Source organism: Lampris incognitus, unplaced genomic scaffold (assembly GCF_029633865.1).
Source record: "Lampris incognitus isolate fLamInc1 unplaced genomic scaffold, fLamInc1.hap2 scaffold_109, whole genome shotgun sequence".
Lineage (NCBI taxonomy): Eukaryota > Metazoa > Chordata > Actinopteri > Lampriformes > Lampridae > Lampris > Lampris incognitus.
The window spans coordinates 57,835-78,437 of NW_026611088.1; positions in this window are offsets into that span (position 1 = coordinate 57,835).

Genomic DNA, 20,603 nt, shown 5'->3' on the forward strand with positions numbered 1-20,603 from the left:
CGTATCAAAGTGGAACGTGCAAATAATGCATGCCCAGTTCCAGTACAACCAGTAGCTATTACCCTCATATAGCATTCATTAAAAAAGGAAGGGTAGGTCCCAGTGCACAACCCCCTACCATCTGCAATTTTTTTTTTACCTCATATTGCTTTCCCATCCTTTTCTCGTCATACATTCATATTAGAATATTGTGGCAGGAATGAGGAAAAACACAGGAGACCAAGGCGAGTTTGATGTTTATTCCTCAACTCCAAAAACCAACTGCAGCAGGAACAACCCTGCACCGGCGAGCCCGGGAACGTAAACCACGCCCCCAGCTCACAGTCCTGCTGGGTGAGAGGCATAGCCCCTAGTGTCCGCCACACAGCCCCCCACCCCGAACACCCAGAAGGGACTCCTGGAAAGAAAATTAGTGTCTCACTGGAGGCTTAAGCAGCCTGCCATAACGGCTGCGCCGTCCCTCAGCCGAAACAGTAGGTGAAACACAGTCCAAAGCCGGCTGAGAAGCAGAACGCTGAACCCATGAAGACACTGCCGGGGTCCTGGAAGGAGGACGACCCCGACGGGGAACCTGGGCCGGAAACACAACTTCGCCTGCCACCCTGTGCGCCAGTATAAGCCTATCAAGCGTGACACGCTCCCTACGCCCACCCATATCTAGCACAAAACCCTGGGGTCCTCCCTATGTTCCCCGGGTCCTATAGTCCCCGGGTCCTATGTTCCCCGCTTTGTATGAGACCGGGGAATATCGGACCTTTTTGTATACAGAGGGCCCTATATTCCCCACTTTTCCCCAAAAGGGTCCTATGTTCCCCGTTTTGTATGTGCAGGGGAACATAGGACCTTTCTTTATAAAAAGGGTCCTATGTTCCCCTAGGGCACCCGGGGAACATAGGACCCTTTTTATAAAGAAAGGTCCTATGTTCCCCGGTCAGCAGGTTTGACGCTGTTTGGCGCAAAAAGTGCATTTTCAATAATGCATTATTTAGGGCAGATTATTAAGAAGACAATGAATCATACGATTTCTATTTTTATATCACAAAAACGAATTCAGAAAGTCCAGGTTGGCTAAAGTATGTGGAAACTTTAGACACTACACCAATTTCAATTTATTAGGCTATAGCTTACATTTGGGCGCATAACCCACCGCGGTAGTTCTCTGATATTTATGCGTGAAATGTGTCACTTACCGAGGAAAATGCGCCTCGCCGAGTAGGTGAGCTGGCTCGTCTGTGTCTGAATGTAATATAGTAAGCCTATGTTCCTTGAGCAACTGTACCCGGGCATAGCTCAGTCGGTAGAGCTCTCGCCTATGGATCGCAAGGTCGTGAGTTCGATCCCGGGTGCCGCCAACTCAGCGTATGAGTAGCACATTGTGCGAGAAGTGCTGGGAGCTGAGGATAGGTGTTGTGTTCCGTCCTCAGCAGTCCATCTCCCAGAGGTCTAGCGCATTGTACCAGGGATAGACTCCTGCAAAAGCTGGCTGATACCGACAAGAGGCCAATTCCGACCCACTTCTTCTATGTTCCCTAGAAAGCCGTCGTTCCCATTATAACCACACCAGCTTATTGGGAAAAGCATCTGACAGATATTAGATAGAAACCATCTGCTCAGTAAGGCCCTTTAAGCATCATAATTGTAATGATAATAATAATAACATAATAATAATAACAATAATTGTCATGTACCGGTTCTGCATGTAAGGGCACCCGTATGTATGTGACGTCACCTGTTGACGTGGGGAGAAGCGCGAGGAATATTGTTCGGGCAGTCTTGCAATACGGTGGAATAAAGCAAGCCACGTTAGGCATTGTGTAATAACGGTGTGCCTGATCATTTATAATCAATGACACCTAAATAAGCATATAGGTGGGAATAACGGATCAGAACAATAATAATGATAATAATAATAGCGTAATAATAATGATGATGATGATGATGATAATAATAATAATAATAAGGATAATAATAACAATATAGCCTTATATTAGAAATGCTAAAAATCGGATAATTGAAATATTTATAATTATAAAGTAGGCTAATATAGCATGGTAATAACAATAAAATAATAATATCTGCCTGGTCTCTTAAGATTCTAAGATGCTGTATGCTACAGAAATAACGGGACATGGGCCTAGGCTAATGAATACGCCTTTTTGACAAAATATGAATGAAAGGCTAATCAACAACGCTAAAGCTGAATCACAAAACACATATTGCTCGAAAAATAATTTATAAATAGCCAAATGCACACATGATTTCGAGTTTGGAAATATTTAAGACTTGTCGTGGATGTGTGGTCATCTGCACGCAAGAATCCTGGCGTTCTAAACCACATGATCAAAATTCACCAATGTCTAAACCGCCCGCCAACTTGCAACAATTTGCAACAATCGGTTGTTATCGGTGATAACTCGTGGACTCACTGTCATGTGCTTACTAGCCTACAAGAAGACAAACAATGGCGATAGTTATGGATGGTGATCGAGGGGGCAAAGTGTTGGTACATGAGAACTTCAGATATCAGAAGCACCGCACCAATCAAGACACCATTAGATGGAGGTGCTGGAGGTGGAACTGTAGAGTGCCACTGATCACAAATAGATTTGAAGTGGAGGACGTGGATGCTAACATTATTGTGCACGATGTTGGGGAACACGTGCATCCCCCTGACGGAGAAATGGTGCACCGTGCAGAATTCCGACAGGGGTGATTGCAGAAGTTGCGAGGGAGCCAACAGTCCCAATCAGAAGGATCTATAATGCGCAAAGGGTCCTGCAGCGTCGGCAATGTCAAATCCAGGGTTTTAGCCCCTCTTTGTTGAGTAGCCTAATGGACTAGGACTACTCATTTTGATTTTTTGAAGAAGAAAAAAGCCTTAACGTTAGGCTAGTTAGGCCTTGGAGATTTTTGTTTTAGACCATGCCTTTTCTGGGGGGCTTCTGCCATAGACCAACCCTTTTTCAGCCAAGCTTTTACTAGAAGCATTTTGTTATTAATAGCCTATTATCAGCATTACTATTGATAGTATTGTGCCTGTAATTGTTATTTGTTATTAGGCCTCTTTTATAATTAGGCTATTATTATTATTATCATTATTAGGCTGTTATTATTATTATTATTATTATTATTATGTATTATTTCTTATTATTATTATTGGTATTATTACTATTACTATTATTATTATTATTATTATTAAAGAAGAACATCAAAGGATGTAAGGTAGCACTCATCAAATGAAAAAAAAAGACACAATTCTCTATTTTACCATTTCATTGTTTGGCATCAGTCATTAACTTGGCCGGGTGGTCTTCTTCAGAAACCTTAATGACTGATGCCAGACAATAAAATGGTGAAATAGAGGACTGCCTCTGTTATTTTCTTACCATTTGGTGAGTGTTACCTTACATCCTTTGATGTTCGTCTTTGATTCATGTTTTTGGTTTAGCACCTCCACAAGCCTTTAGTTTTTTGAGAAGCACATATTATTATTATTGGGCAATTAGCCTATTGTGTAAGGTAGGCGGCCCCCGTTGATGGATACTTTGTGCTGGTCCTAAATTTCAAGTCCTGGTCTAAGTTCTCTGCCTAAAAAGTTCATCATTAAAGTCTTTTTGAAAGAAAGTCTGCCAAGTGATTTAATATGGAAAACGAACTGCAAAGTAACAAGAAAGTGGCTGAAGTGTCCAGTGCTGTGCAAATTGAACTTTGAGCGAAGGTGGAAATGGCTAGGTTATACTGGTAGGCGGGCCTACTGCAAGACAAACTTGCGTTGGTTGCCGACTGTCCATGCTGAGCCGGAGAGCCAACTAACTAGGCCTACTGCAGTAAATATTGGTAAGAAATAACAATAAAGCAAATTACAGCCTCCTCTATAGGCCGAATTTGGATACACACTCAAGGTGGCCTGCGATATACAACAGCCAACAATGGTAATACGGCCTAATTTAATCAGCGGAGGAATAGATTATCGTAGCCTACATCTCAGCCTTGACCCCAGTTTTTATTATTTTGGACCCGTTAAGGAAATAATTTGCAAAAAGGGTTCTAAGTTCCCCGGTTTGTTCCTCGATTGGCAATAGCGGGGAATATAGGACCCTTTATTTGGAAAAAGGTCCTATGTTCCCCTGGAAACAGCGGGGAATATAGGACCCTTTTTCCAAGAGGGTCCTATGTTCCCCGGTGTCTATTGCAACGGGGATTATAGGACCTTTTTAGGGGAAAACGGGGAATATGGGACCCTTTTTTTTCGAAAGGGTCCTATGTTCCCCGGGAACATAGGACCCGGGGAATATAGGACCCGGGGACTATAGGCACGGCCCCTTAGGACCCGTCTCAAGAACCCGAAATGGGCCATCGTATGGGGGTTGGAGGGGCAAGCGGTGAGCATCATGCCGTACAAAAACAAAACGAGCCGACATGAGCTCCGCAGGCACGAACGACCGCGGAAAACAGTGGTGAACGGGGCCTGGAACCCGAGTGCTGTCGGACAAAAAAGGATAAACGGCCGGACAGGGGAAGAGGAGCGGAACTCCCAGGCACACACCAGCTCAGCGGGTGACGCGTCGAGGTCCTCCTTAGGAGCCGAACGCAACCCGAGCATAACCCAAGGTAAACGATACACCCAGTTACCATCGGAGAGCGCAGCGCGCAGCGCTGCCTTGAGCGACCGGTGAAAACGTTCACACAAGCCGTTAGCCTGAGGGTGATACGCGGTAGTGCGGTGTACCTGCACACCCAAGGATCGCCCAAGTGCCGACCAGAGCTCTGAAACGAACTGGGGGCCCCTGTCTGAGGTGATATCTGACGGAGTGCCGAAAAGAGCGACTCAGGAGGAAAGAAAAGCGCGTGCAACATCCGAGGATGTTGTGGAGGATAGAGGGACAGCCTCTGGCCACCTGGTGGTCCGATCTACCATTGTGAGCAGGTGCGTAAAACCCTGTGAAGAAGGTAGAGGGCCCACCAGGTCCACATGCACGTGGTCGAAACGTCTGGCCGGGATCGGAAACGGTTCGAGGGGCGATTTAGTGTGCTGGTGGACCTTAGGGCGCTGGCACGCTACACATGCAGCTGCCCACCCCTTGACGTCCTTGCGGAGGCCAGGCCAGACGAACTTGGAACCGACAAACTTCACCGACGCCCGAACTCCAGGGTGCGAGAGGGAGTGAATCGAATCGAAAACTCGACGGCGCCAGGCCACTGGAACAACGGGGCGGGGACGGCCGGTGGAGACATCGCAGAGGAGGGCAGGACTGCCTTCCTGCATCACAGCGTCCTCTAGCTTGAGACCGGTACGCGTTGACCTAAGGGCAAGGACGTCCGGGTCGCTGGGCTGGTCGGCAGCCATAGCGGAGAAATCCACACCGAGGTGCACAGGACACACAAGCACACGCGACAGACAATCAGCAACAGGGTTGGACTTCCCGGCCACATACTGAATGTCCGTTGTGAACTCGGAGATCGCCGCTAGGTGGCGCTGCTGACGAGCAGACCACGGCTCAGTCACCTTGGACATGGCAAAAGTCAGCGGCTTATGATCCACATAAGCCGTGAATGGGCGACCCTCCAGAAGGAAGCGGAAATGCCGGGTTGCAAGGTGCAGTGCCAGCAACTCCCGGTCAAAAACGCTGTACTTGCGCTCGCTATCCCGCAGTTTGCGGCTAAAAAATGCGAGTGGCTTCCACGCATTCGCCACACGCTGTTCAACCACAGCCCCCACGGCTATGTCAGACGCATCGGTTGTTAAAGCTATGGACGCCGTGGGTGTGGGATGGGCGAGGAGGGCAGCGTTAGCCAGGGCGCACTTAGCTCCGTCAAAGGCCTGGACCTGTTCGGGAGTCCAGTCGACAGGGTCGTTAGCCTTCTTAAGCCGCAGGACTTCGTAAAGTGGCTGAAGGAGGTGGGCAGCGCGAGGGAGGAAACGGTTATAGAAATTCACCATGCCCAAGAATTCCTGCAATGCCTTAACAGAGACCGGGCGGGGAAATTCCGCCACCGCTTGCACCTTAGAAGGCAACGGGACCGCGCCTTGCGGCGAAATGCGGTGACCCAAGAAGTCAATCACCGGCAGTCCAAACTGACACTTGGCCGGGTTGACTATCAGGCCGTCTTCGTCCAGACGACGGAAAATCTGTTTCAGGTGCGCCAGGTGCTCTTCAGCTGACGGACTGGCCACTAATATGTCGTCGAGATAAACGAACACGAAAGCAAGGTCACGCAACACCGAGTCCATCAGCCTCTGAAAGGTTTGCGCTGCCCCCTTCAAGCCAAAAGGCATGCGCATGAACTCAAAAAGCCCAAACGGGGTGATCACTGCGGTCTTGGGCACGTCCTCTGCGCGCATGGGAACCTGATGATAGCCGCGCACCAGGTCCACCTTAGAGAAAATAGTGGTACCTGCCAGGCGTATGGAAAAGTCCTGTATGTTTGGGATGGGATAGCGGTCATTGGCGGTGACGTTGTTCAGGCGGCGAAAGTCGCCGCAAGGCCGCCACGACCCATCCGCCTTGGGCACCATGTGAAGCGGCGAGGCCCACGGGCTGTTGGAACGCCTCACTATACCCAGACGCTCCATGATGGCGAACTCCTCCTTAGCTATAGCCAATTTTACCGCGTCGAGGCGCCGCGCGCGCGCAAAAACTGGCGGTCCCAGAGTGGGAATGAAATGTTCTACCCTGTGGTGACCCACATCTATATATCGAGAGACATTCACCTAAGAGGACAGTGTACCTTTAAGGGAAGAGGCGAGGGGTCAGATAATGCACTTCCGCTTCCGGTTCACAGTCAGTTCAGTGTCGTTGTCGAACGTATGACATGAAAAGTTGGAGCTAGTAAACTACCTCGACTACGTCTACTCTCACGTCTCCTGTCTCGTTGTTTTCTAACTCCACAACCCCGTGTTTAGTAACCGCGGTGGAAAGGCAGGCGTAGTCACCGATGGAAAATCCGCCAGCAAACGCTGAAAAACATCCCCTAATGCTAAAAAGTTAGCGTGTGTTAACGGCCCGGCTCCCCCTGTCTCGCACGGAACAGTGGCAAAAGACACAGCATCAATTAAACGGCGGTTTGCAACATCAACCAGCAGACCATTAGCACACAGAAAATCCGCGCCGATAATAGGAACAGTAATGGCGGCCACTACAAAGTCCCACTCAAAATGGCGCCCGTGGAAGCAAACAGTCACCAACCTTGTGCCAAACGTCGCAATGGACGAACCGTTAGCTGCACTTAACTGTGGGCCGCCGCCTTCGGCCGACCTGTCTGTCTTAGCAGGAGGGAGTAAGCTCTTTTGCGAGCCTGAGTCCACCAGAAACCGTCTTCCTGACATCGTGTCCTTAATGAAGAGCAGCTCACTACGTCCACCAGCGCCCACAGCTGCTACTGAGTTTCCCGCCGCCTCAAACGTGCACGGAGGGACGCAGCGCCTCGCTTTGCCGCCGAACCGCTGGTGGAAGAAACAGAGGCCTCTCCCGCGCCGTCTCCGGGCAGTCACTTCAGCCACCACTGCCGGGTCCGCGTCCTCCGACGTCGGCTGCAGAGGCTCCGATGCCACACTCTGCACAGAGAACCGTCTGGTAGCCAGCAGGATCCGATCAGCCTCCTCAGCCAAACCTCGGCAGTCACCAGCGGCCAGACACGGGGAGTTAGCCAAAGCCGCGCGCACAGGAGAAGGGAGCTGGCGCAGGAAAACGTGCGGGAAAAGGAACCCACCTTCGTCTGAGCCTAGCAGCGACAGCATATTGTCCATGAGATCCACAGCCGTCCCGTCGCCCAAACCGGATAGGGAAAGGATTCTATCTGCCCTCTCTGCGGTAGATAGACTGTACCTCCGGAGCAGAAGATGTTTGAGGGCAACGTATTTATCGTGTTGCGGAGGGGCGCGCAACAGCTGCATGGCCCGGCGTGTGGACTGCTGGTCCAGTGTAGCGACGACCAAATAATATCTGGAGTCGTCCGCGGAGATTCCACGCAGGCCGGGTCGCTCTGCCAGAACTCTGGGAGTTTCACAGCCGCGGCGAGAACGGCCGGCTGTGAGAGTTGGGGCAGCGTGGCCGAAGTGGATTCACACTCCTCTTCTGCTCCAAACATGTCCAATTCGGGGTCACCAATGTGGCAGGAATGAGGAAAAACACAGGAGACCAAGGCGAGTTTGATGTTTATTCCTCAACTCCAAAAACCAACTGCAGCAGGAACAACCCTGCACCGGCGAGCCCGGGAACGTAAACCACGCCCCCAGCTCACAGTCCTGCTGGGTGAGAGGCATAGCCCCTAGTGTCCGCCACAATATATTATTTAATGGCTTTAATGATATTTACACCCACATCCATCTTGCTTTCGCTTCCTCAGCATCCTCATCCATCTGCCAAGCCACTAGTCTTTAATTTTTTTCATTATTTCTGCTACTTTGACTTTTCCTCCTTTCATCCCTACCTTTAGTCTTTTTTTTTTCTTTTACACACACTGACTGGGGATAGAAGGTGAAGAGATCATGGCCCTGACGACTTTCTGAGGTGATGTAGTCGAGTTACATTACAAATGAATCGATTTTTTTTAACAAATGCTTTGTTCGAAATTACTGTCTGTCAGCCACATTGATATGACCCCATTAGCCAATTCTCCTGCACCCTGAAAACAACGTGGCGTCAGAATGCCATAAATTATAACATTTACAGTGCAAGGTTACCTCTCAGTCTGATAAGGCCAAATGCATCATCATCTTGCAAATCAAATGTCTCTTTCAACCTGTTCTCATAGACATCCACAGCAAGAGCTTATTTACATGTTTAGAGTGATTAAACAAATCTATTTTTAATCCAGAGAGAACATCATTTAACATTCAGCATTCGGATGCTGGTGCCAAAGCATTTTACTAATTCATTAAAGTACAGAGGCATTGTACAACCCAATTTCATTTCAAATCAAATTTAAATCTGAGTAATGTATTAACATGTCAAATTAAATAGAATGATGCCATGTCAAAGAAAAAAAATATCACCAAATGTTTTTGCAGTTGATTAACAAATAAATGAGGGGAAGAATGTGGTAATGAGATGGTTGTATTCAGAATACTGAAATAACTTCAGAAAAAGTTCAGAATTTAAATATGAATTAGACTTCAGTTGCATTCTGTGCTTCTGTGTCCATTCTAATGACAGCATGTCGACCAGGATGAATTATTCATCATCCTCATTTGGCTTTAAAGCAGCAGTAGACAACTTTTTTTGCTTATCATTAAATGTTGATTACACGGTGTAATGGCTATAGAATAATGACACCATCGGTGTTTAGATTGGTTCCCTATAAGCCTCACTTTCACTATGCAATTTCTCTGCCACTGAGTACGAACTCGCGGGAAAATTAAGGTTCGATTTACGGCACAAAGGAAGTGGGTCAACCATTGCACAACCAAAATGGGAAGAGGATAGCGCTTTTGTTCTCCCCGGTAGTTATCAGTAGCTGTCCGAAAAGTAGTGGAAATGGCAGACGGTGGAAGAACCGAAGTGACAGTGGAAACTGTCCTTATGCATGCTCAATAATCCAGGTGAGAAAATCAAAGAAGGTTGAATCAGTTCATCTGGATACAACATGGAAACTTTACCTGGAAAGAGAAAAACAACCCTGTTGATAGAGGAGGCAAAGAAGGCGAAGAGGGGGAGTGATAGAAACAGATGTAAAACGAATGAACCTTGGATGGGCATTCACTTGATGGAGAGAGCTCTGGTGTTGTACCGAACTCTGTTTCCCTGTCGAGATCTGTTTTCCCCGAGCCAGAAGAAAGCGTTCACATGGAAACAGGTTAGCTATCGGTTACAATTAGGTTAAGGTAAGTGTTAGGTTAAGCTAAGGGTTAGGATGAGGTTAGGTTATGGTTAGGTTGAGGTCAGGTTAAGGTTGGGGTTAGGTTAAGGTTCTGTAAAAGTTAATCAAGCGGCCTGGTGTATCAAACTCTGGCTGGGGGGAAACAGATCTTGACGGGGAAACAGAGTTTGATACAACACGCGGGACTTGAGAGGGTTCCAAACTGACATTCAGTTGGCATTCTTTCTACTGGATCAGTAAGTAACACAACCTGCCTACTTATTAATACTACCGGATGTTTTACTCTGCCTTTATCATAGCACTGAGATCAGGGTTTCTCGTTCAAATTGGGGTTCTTACGGTTGTTTCTTGCTTTGGACAGTAGCCAGGCTGCTAATAAAGGGAAAACAATCCAGTTGTCTTTGTGACAATGATGCACACAATAATGCTACTTGGAAACGCTGGTGTGTGTGTGTGTGTGTGTGTGTGTGTGTGTGTGTGTGTGTGTGTGTGTGTGTGTGTGTGTGTGTGTGTGTGTGTGTGTGTGTGTGGGTGTGTCTACAGCTGCTTTAAGACTGAAGGTAACTAAAGGTAACTGGGCTTTTGACATCGAGGCCCCGGCTTTAGAACAGCAGCTACATGTTAGAAATTGCTTCTTAAAATTCATTTTTATAGACCTGATTTAATGTGATTTCATTTTATTTTGTTATTTCTGCTATAATTCTAACTGGAATTATGAGATGGGTGATAGGATTGCCTTTATTTCATTGTTAGGCACTTAGTAAAATCTGTTTAAAAGTGTTTTTGAAGAGCACGCCAAAAGTACGCGTTTCCTGTTCGGCTGCCCCCATTCAGGTCCTCTTTCAAAAAAGGCATGGCACCACCACGGCGATTAAAAGACAAAAAAAAAAGTTTCTCCACCCGGGATCAGAACTGAAGAAGCCATTTGGATGAATGGCGAAAATGTCACTAAATCAAATCAAATCAATTTTATTTGTATAGCCCAGTATCACAAATTACAACTTTGCCTCAGTGGGCTTAACAGCAACACAACATCCTGTCCTTAGACCCTCTCATCGGATAAGGAACAACTCCCTAAAAAAAACCTTTAACAGGGAGAAAAAATAGGAAGAAACCTCAGGGAGGGCAGCAGAGGAGGGATCTCTCTCCCAAGACGGACGACGTGCAATAGATGTTGTGTTTACACAATTTACACAATACAACAATGAAAGAGGATAACAGAATTATAATGGACTTATAAAATGTATGAAGAATATGATGCGCATGATGCCAAGCAGTGTCCAGACACCATCGGAACAGTCCAGGACCCAAGCCACGCGACCAGCATCATCATGTAAAAAAAAAAAAAAATCATGTGAGGAGAGGAATGGCAGGCAGCATCCAAGTGGCGACCACCATCACCACGGAGACCTGGGAGGAGAACCGACTGCAAGTGCAACACAGAAAAAGAGAAAGGAGAAGACACTATTACAGTGGTAACTACTATTAATAAAGCTGGAATAATAAACGGTGGCATACTTTTGGACATTTCACTCTGACGTATCGGAGGGCGTTTACATCTGGTGTATTTCAGTCACAGGTGCCGAAGCAAGGACAGCAGTAAAAAACGAGTCCACACACTGTTATTTGCTCCCATGAATGATTTTTAATCTCACCAAAGTAATGTCAGTAAGGTAAAATCTACAATATAGCTTACAATCAGAATTGTACTTGTACATTGTACACGTATTAAAAGCAAAACATTGTGACAGTGGGATTTGATTGAGACCAAATAAGTATGTAGGGGGGAAAAATCATGTGCGGCTCTTCGGGAAACATTGCCTTGCCAGTAATATCCCTAACACTTCCGAGAAGATTATTATGTCAGCATTCGGCTTATGTGATCATAAAGCAATGTCAGAATATCAACAGATACATTTCCATTAACACACACCACCCCCCTCCACACACACACACACACACACACACACACACACACACACACACACACACACACACACACACACACACACTTGACTACTTTAATTAATTAATTACATTAATTAATTAATGCTGTCATTACAGCTCAGGAGACACTGCTAAACTCATGTTACTCGGCTTCTAATTCTCATAATTTCATGGCAGCAAGAAAGGAGGCTTCTACTACTCCAGTTGAAGGCAATTAATTTTCAATTAAACACATTAAATCAAGCGGTTCTCTCTGCTAGCTCTCTCGCAGCTTCAGTATATAGACCTATAGCAAAACACGGACCCCTGTGTTCGTTGACAGCTTTTCATCTTCGCGGTCGGTGGTTTATAAAGATGGTTGTTCATAGAGCTACACATTTCTTGGGGCGGCAAACGTTGCGCTACAGTGAAGGGAACCCCTCCATGGTCAGTGAGGCGAGAGGTAGAGCAGACGAGCCCCACTCATAAAGTTTGCTGTGATTTTTGATATTTTCAAAAATGTTCCACTGTAACTCCGTCACACAGGACAGTGCAGTAAATAAGCTGGTGTTGGGAACTTTGAATTGAAATCACTGTCCTCGGGCCAAAACATCTATCTCACGGGGTTTTCCCGTTTTCATCTCCCTCTCCATCTTCCTGTCTTTCTCTGGTGAGTGTGAATTAATAAAGTTGACCCCTGAAGTGGAAGATCACGGAGTAAACGAGTGGAGCGCCATCTCTGCACCGCGCTACTCCTCAGGGCTGATGACGGGTGATAACAACAGGCCGTGTGTGTTTATGTGTGTGTTTATGTGTGTGTTGAAATGTGTATGTGTGCGAGTGACTCGGGGAGAGATTTAGATGATGAATGAGTGACCTTGCCTAAAGAGCTATGTGTCCCTCCTGAGCTGCATGACTGAGATGTTGCATTTCGTCCTGGTGTGCGTGTGTGTTTTTGCGTGTGTGTGTGTGTGTGTGTGTGTGTGTGCATGCATGTGTGTGCGTGTGTGTGTGGGTGTGTGCGTGTGTGTGATTTTGTGATCGAGACTGTGTTTGTATGTGCACTTACAGATAGATGCCTGCATTCATGCATCTGTGAGCATTCCTCATATGGGCGGTTCTAGTGAAAGTGAAAATATACACTAGGGAGAGAAGACCTCGACATGCTGCACACTCAATTTCTAAAAATATGCACTTCCTCTCCGAATGCTTTTCAAAAACAGTAGGACGGCTCAACAAGAGTGATGTGATGAAAACACTGGCCGATGTCCAACTTGGTGGACCGCGTTAGCATGTGCGTGCTGTTCCGAGTGCCGTGTTATTTCTGGGCACCTGTGTGCACCACATGTATTTTTTTGGTGCATGTTTTTGCGGGTGTGAGTGCTGCGTGAATGATCAGTCCCGTGGATTGATATGAGACACCTCACCTCCCCTCTGAGTCTGCAGATGCCAGCTGGAGGAACAAGACTTTATTGCTTCATCTAAATGTCACCGCACAGCCCATCTGTGTGTATGAGTGTGTGTGCATGTGAGATAGTGCATGTATACCTGCATACCCACATACATGCATGTGTGCGTACTGACACATGCATGTGTGTGTGTGTGTGTGTGTGTGTGTGTGTGTGTGTGTGTGTGTGTGTGTGTGTGTGTGTGTCTGTGTGTGTGTGTTTGTGTGTGTGGGTGTGTAAGTCTGTCAGTATATTGTGAGTCTGTGTGCCTGCAGGTATGTCCGTGTGTGTGTTCTGCAGGTGTGGCTGTATGTCTATAAGTGTGTGTCTGTGTCTGTATAGCACCCAGGGACAGTAGAGGGGAACTTAATATATATCATGCACTCAGGTGGTCCACCCAGCCTTTTCAGAGCCAACTCAGAAGTAACTATACCCTTGCATGTATTATGTATGGTGTGCGCACAAGTTCTACACTTTCACCTGAGCAACACTGCAATATGCATGTTTGTGTTTGGTTTCTCTGTATGGGAGTGCCTTTGCTTGTGTGTGTGTGTGTGTGTGTGTGTGTGTGTGTGTGTGTGTGTGTGTGTGTGTGCGCGCTCGTCCAAATGTCTCTGTCTGATAGTGCTAAACGCCAATCTGTTTCTGCATTATTCATCAGTCTTTATCCCAGAAGTGTTTGAGTCAGTGTCAGATAAGGTTTGTTGCTGCTTTGTGACAAGCCAGAGTGGGTCAGTGACATGCAACATGATGATTCACAATGGAGAAGATGTCAGCTGGTTTCCCAGATGGCCACTGAAGTGTGGTGGCGAGGAACTTACCAGTCACGTTGCGCACACTAGCACACACACTGTTATGTGGCTGCGTACTCGGTACGTACAAATGCATACGCGCGTGCATACACACGTGCTTAGATGCACAAACACACACACTGTGTCAACTATATCAAGTATGCATAAACTGAGGCGTCCGGGTAGCGTGGCGGTCTATCCCATTGCCTACCAACATGGGGATCGCTGGTTCGAATCCCCGTGTTACCTCCGGCTTGGTCGGGTGTCCCTACAGACACAATTGGCCGTTTCTGCGGGTGGGAAGCCGGATGTGAGTATGTGTCCTGGTCGCCTCACTAGCACCTCCTCTGCTTGGTCGGGTGAAACTCCTCACTGTCAGGTGAAAAGAAGTGGCTGGCGACTCCACACGTGTCGGAGGAGACGTGGTAGTCTGCAGCCCTCCCCAAATCGGCACAGGGGGCAGGAGTAGAGACCGGGACGGCTTGGAAAATAGGGTAATTGGCCAAGTATAATTGGGGAGAAAAAGGGGGAACCCCCCCCCCAAAAGCATGCATGAACTGAAAGTGCTTTGGCTGCACAACATTGCAATATTGTAGCATAGACAGCCAGTCTACGCAAGGGAATGGATATGACCTTTGAATTCCTTACCTTTTTTAATTTTCTGCTCTTCTTGTTTCATTTTCTTTTTCTTGTTCCTTCCTATCTGTTACAATTATGTCTTTCACGCATACATTGTTTTTTTTCGATGTTCAGTGAGCGAGCATGTCCATTCGACCCCTGTGACTTGCTCATCTTCTCCCTCACCCTCTTGTTAGTAATCAAGCCCATGTCCAAGCTCGACTGCCACATCGCTGCTCATCTGAGAGCGCGACAGCACAAAAGTCCATTGACCTGTTTTCTGAAGGCAATCCCCGTGTTCTGTTGGTTCATGCCTACTGTAAATTAGCTCACTTCACACACACGCAGACATAAATGGGTACACCCCTCCCCATGCAACACACATGCAGCCTGCACAAATATCCTTGGATACACACACGCACACACACACACACACACATACACACACACACATAAACACACATAATCTCCTCATGTCCCTGTGTGTAAAGTGTGTTCTGTTGTGTATGAAATATGCTTGTTGTGTCATATTCTGTGTAATAAGCCCTGTTTGCCTCCAGGTGACCGGTCCTGTTGATCTCATTACACTCATACATGACTCACACACACACACACACACACACACACACACACACACACGCACGCACGCACGCACGCACGCACACACACACACACACACACACACACCATAGAGCAACTTCGCTCATTTACAACCGAACAACTGTTTCGCGCTTGTGTGTTTACTGTCTCTCCTTCGCCAGTCTCTGAATTAATATTTAATATGCTGATTGTGTTCCGACAGTCCAATTTGCCACTGATTTATTTGATCTGCTTCACGCCTGATCATACGCATTACCTCTCTAAGCAACACCCTTGTTCCCTCTGCCTCACACATCTGTTGTGTGTCTCCCTACTGATACCACATCTTTTTCTTTTTTCCCATTTTGTTTGATCATTTGTCTTTCTGTTTATTTAATTCTTCATCGGTTGCTTGGTAGCTATTTCTTTCTTTCTTTCTTTCTTTCTTTCTTTCTTTCTTTCTTTCTTTCTTTCTTTCTTTCTTTCTTTCTTTCTTTCTTTCTTTCTTTCTTTCTCGATAGCTTAATTACAATGGTCCTTACAATTCAAGATCTACATTAGTTAGGGCACAAAGAGCATGCTGGGAGCTCTGCCAGGTGTGGGCTTCAGTAGTCCAGTAATGTGTAGACCAGAGCCAGGACTGAGCTGTTGTGAGTTTGGGATGGCCTGGGATGGCCTGGGATGGATGGTTGTTGTACAAAGCAGATCTACAGGTTGGCACGGTGGCTGTGATGCTGACCTTATAGGCCAGCTGAGCATCCAGTGTCCAATCATGGGCAGCGAAGAAGAGCAGCATTGCAGCACTGCATCAAATCTCAATAGCGGAAGGACGCCCAGGTGGTGTGGCGGTCTATTCTGTTGTTTACCAACATGGGGATCACCAGTTCGAATCCCCATGTTGCCTCCGGCTTGGTTGGGCATCCCTACAGACACAATTGGCCATGTCAGCGGGTGGGAAGCCAGATGTGGGTATGTGTCCCGGTTGCTGCACTACCGCCTCCTCTGGTAAGTCGGGGCGCCTGTTCGGGGGGGAGGGGGAACTGAGGAGAATAGCATGATCCTCCCATGCACTACGTCCCCCTGGCGAAACTCCTCACTGGCAGGTGAAAAGAAGCGGCTGGTGACTCCACATGTATCGGAGGAGGCATGTGGTAGTCTGCAGCCCTCCCCAGATCGGCAGAGGGGGTGGAGCAGTGACCGGGATGGCTCGGAAGAGTGGGATAATTGGCCAAGTACAATTGGGGAGAAAAAGGGGGAAAATCCCCCCCCCCAAAAAAGAAAAAAAGATAAAAGCGGAGTCTTTCAGTGGGGAAATCTGAAATGTAAAGACGCCGTGAGCACTTTTGGATTTCTGCTGACTTCATGTGACCCTGTGGTCTAAAAGGCAGTGCTTCGTGGAAGAACGGCTACGTTGCCGCAAAGCGCTACATTCGCTCTCTGGTAGCTCTTGCGTTAGTTTCGAAGAGAGAGAGGAGTGAGAGACGTAGTGTTTTTTTTTGTTTTTTTAAAAAACAGGCGTTTGCAAGATATGCAGCGATGAGGTAATGCATCTCTTAATTGTGGCTCTGTATCCCGTCTGTGTGCCATAAATAATTTTGTCAGATTTTGCAGGGAGTAAGACCTGTAGACAATTGTTATATAGCATGATCATATCTTCCCGCTGATGGTCTCCCTTGCGTTGGTCACACAGAGGCGTCAACATTAAACTGAGGCTGATAAATAATCACTGAATATACCTCCTCGCAGCAGCTTTGAGAAAAGCGGGAATGTTGGAGAGAGGCTGAGCTCTGCGCAGCTCTGAGGATTGTGCAGAAGACTGTGTGAGGATGTCAACCTGACAGAGCTCTTGTGCACTAACCTGTGTCAGAAGAGCAAAAGTAAAAGAACGTTTTAGCAATAGAACATGAAACCGTGAGAGTTGATGATAGACCTGAAAGATTTCGTGATAAAGACGGACATGCGGGAGGGAACTGCGGGATTTGAGTGAAAAGGATGGGTTTTGTGGATAGATATAATTTCTATGTGCCCTAATAGCAGCGGTCTACCATGTATGAAGCAAAGCATGAAAAGGGCTAATCCAGAGATGCCTTCATGCCAAGGACTGGCATGAGGGAGCCCTCCCCGGCATTTCTCCCCCCCCCCCAAAATATGGAAAAAGGAGAGTGAATTAGCCCTAAACCTGGCTCGACGGAGCGCATCCATGATATCCAGCTAGAGTGGTACTCTGAAGCTGACCAGCCGGGCATTCGAAAGCACAGGTCTTCATAGACGCCAGCTTCCAAATAAACACCAAAAACCACAGACTACACTGTGTTTGTCCACCCTCCTTTTCCTATCATCACTGCAGCACTCTTAATTTATTGGTCTCAGAATGAATCTCCCCGCCCCATCTGTCTCCGCTTTCACGCCATCCCCAGGTGCTCATCCCACTTGCTATGTGATATCTCATTAATAGGATTAGGGCAGGCCATCACTTTTTATAGCTGCTAATGAAGTACAACGTGGAGTTTAGACCTGTAATTTGTGTGCGTGCCCATATTGTTAAGATGTGTGCCTTAGTTATTGTGTGCGTGTGTGCATATACATTTACACAGGTATGTGATCTGTGTGTATCTGTTTGTGTGTGTGTGTGTGTGTGTGTGTGTGTGCATGTATACATACGTGTTTGTGCTGTTATGTAGGTGTCTGTATGTGAGAGTGTGCATGTCTGTCTCACCTGCTAATGAAGTGTGTCATGGCTGCGGTCCACTAGCTGAGGTCTGCCCCCACCGCTGCCTCAGCTGGAGCTAAGCCACTAATAGGCCCGTTACTGCAGGGTAGCGGGCTTCTCCACACGCCACATTAGACGCTCCAGGCTGCACATTACCCGCAGCTCACAGAGGACCACAGGTTAATGCCATCAAATGGAGACTCCAGTTAGGAGGGACCACTGGCTGCACTCTCATGTGTTAATCCCTAATGAGCTTGGTAATTACCTCGTGTATTGTGCAGGTTATGGCCATTGCGTAAAGTAGAGGAGTGAGAGACGGATTTGCGAATGTAATTTTGTGGAATTAAACAATTCAGTGAGTGCCATGCAGTCCCTGTTGTCCTCTTCCCCAAAAAAGGGGGGGGGAGTAAAACTGTTGTCACTTCATGGAGAGTGTGTGTACTTATTCATTCTTGTTTAAATTAATGATACGCTGCCACCGTGTAAAATACTAGTGTGTGTGTGTGTGTGTGTGTTTGTGTGTGTGCGCATGCACCAGGTAACCCTAGTGTCTTCCCTTTATACGGCCTACCCAGGGCCAGCACAAGCAAAGGCAGATAGCTCACTTGTGTCTAATGTTCTTAATTAACTTCAAGGTTGAACGTGTGAAATTTAATATGGGAAATTAAAAGATGTTAATATCCTGCTTTGGAGCCAATGTGCTCGTATGAATAAATTACATTAAATCAGCACGTTGGTCTCGGAGCTTAGCGCTCCTGAGAAAGGAACTTGTGTGTTCTTACTCAGATAATGGTGAGGGAGGGATGGAGGGAGGTGGAGAGAATGGAATGTACAATCAGCCATTAGTGCTGCTTGTCTTCAGTCTGCAAGGCTCCTCAAGCACCCTTCTAGCTGCATGGTCATGGAAGGTAATATACTGGGGTTATGAAAAGAGGGAAGAGTGTAAAATTGATGCAAACAGAGTCACCGTTGCAGCAACAGCAATGAGCCGTCAATAGTGTTGCATGTTTCTGTGTGTGTGTGTGTGTGTGTGTGTGTGTGGCTATGAGTGTCAAGATCTGCTTGACTCATTTTTGAGGAGTGTGTTTTTTTGGGGGGGGGGATTTTTCCCCCTCTTTTTCTCCCAAATTGTACTTGACCAATTACCTCACTCTTCCAAGCCACCCCAGTCGCTGCTCCACCCCCTCTGCCGATTTGGGGAGGGCTGCAGTCTACCACATGTCTCCTCCGATACTTGTGGAGTCACCAGCTGCTTCTTTTCACCTGACAGTGAGGAGTTTCACCAGGGGGACATCACATGTGGGAGGATTACGCTATTTCCCCCCCCCCCGAGCAGGCGCCCCAACTGACCAGAGGAGGCGCTAGTGCAGCGACCAGGACACATACCCACATCCGGCTTCCAGACCGGATGTGGGTATGCCCAACCAAGCCGGAGGTAACACGGGGATTCGAACCAACGATCCCCGTGTTGTTAGGCAACGGAGTAGACCTTCACGCTACCCGGACGCCCCGTGTACAAGCTTTTTTTGTGTGATGTTTGTGCATGAATGTGTAAAAAGAGAGAAATCTCAGTATCATTCAGCCATTTTATTAGTGAATTTCTGCACCTTTACCTCATTCGGGTGACTGATTATGTGCTTTTCCCGGCGCTATGATTCACAATCATATGAATGTCTTGTGGATCTGCTTTCCCCTGCAACAATACCATGTATCAAGCAATGTCTCCCATATGGAAACAGTCCTGCATCGACTGCACGTATCATCAAATACAAACACAGGGAATTGCCGTCAGTTGTTCATTCTGTAGGACCCCAATTTTACATCTTAACAGTTTCCAATGGAAAGCTGCAAACGGTGACAGCAATATCAATGGTACTCTTGAATTCTGCATGGCAGCTTTGCACTTAATTGGCTATGCTTGAGAACTCCCATCCACAGAACATTGCTGCATATATCGCATTATGTGTGAAATGTGAAATGTGTGGTAACAAAAAATTGTCCCTATTACAATGTCATTAGGAAGCCTTCTCCATGGTCGACCATGCTGCTATCTGATAAGCCCGTTATAGCACTGCCCTAATTTCTCTAATAGGCTGCCGGTAAAATAACAATCAAGAGAAATGGTCTGTAATACACACTCGCCGAGCCCGGTGAATATCATGGACTGCGGCACCTCCGAGACTTTTATGTAGGCTGTTACTGTGACACTTAGCTTCCTTTAGTAATGAATGGCTTCTCCTCAACTGATGGTGGGTTTATAGAGTGCTGGTCTGGCAAAGCTTTACACAATCTGGTGCGATCACTCCCCTTCTCTGTCAAGGTAATGAACATACTTCATCAGCCCCAAGGAAACCTCCATGTGCTGATGTGTGTGTGTGTGTGTGTGTGTGTGTGTGTGTGTGTTGGTTGGGGAGGGTTATTCTGTATTTTGCCTGCGTTTGCCTGTGTGTGCTGTGAGGGGCCGTCAGATATATGTGGTGGACCTTGAGGCCACCGGCAGTGTGTTTCAGATGGAAGAAATTGTCTTCTGTGTTGAGGTCAATCTGTCCCAGGACATTCCCACTGGAGTTATCTGAAGTGTGTGTGTTTGCCTATACTCCTCCCTACATGTGTATGTGAATGCCAGCTTGATGCTGAATTGATGGCTATAGACCAGGAAACACACGGTGTTGGACTCAAATGTTTACAGTAGACCCGGGTATATGAGGGCTT